Consider the following 229-nt stretch of genomic DNA (forward strand, 5'->3'; position numbering starts at 1 on the left):
TCTTCCCTGAAAACGGGCTGGGGAGATGCTAACTTCTTGACTCTGCCAATGTGCTTGCATCACTGGATTCCGGCCACACCCCCATTCTTTCATGGTTCTTTCTGACCAATGGGATACAAGAATGGTGGCCACGCCCACATTCCATGCTGCCTGGTAGCACCGGGATTCCCAATGTTAGTTTACACCACTACGAGCAGTTGAGAAAGGTGAGGTGTTTGAGTGGTGAGGA

The sequence above is a fragment of the Dipodomys merriami genome, unplaced genomic scaffold (genome assembly GCF_024711535.1).
Source record: "Dipodomys merriami isolate MVZ:Mamm:240054 unplaced genomic scaffold, mDipMer1.0.p SCAF_1876, whole genome shotgun sequence".
Classification (NCBI taxonomy): Eukaryota; Metazoa; Chordata; class Mammalia; order Rodentia; family Heteromyidae; genus Dipodomys; species Dipodomys merriami.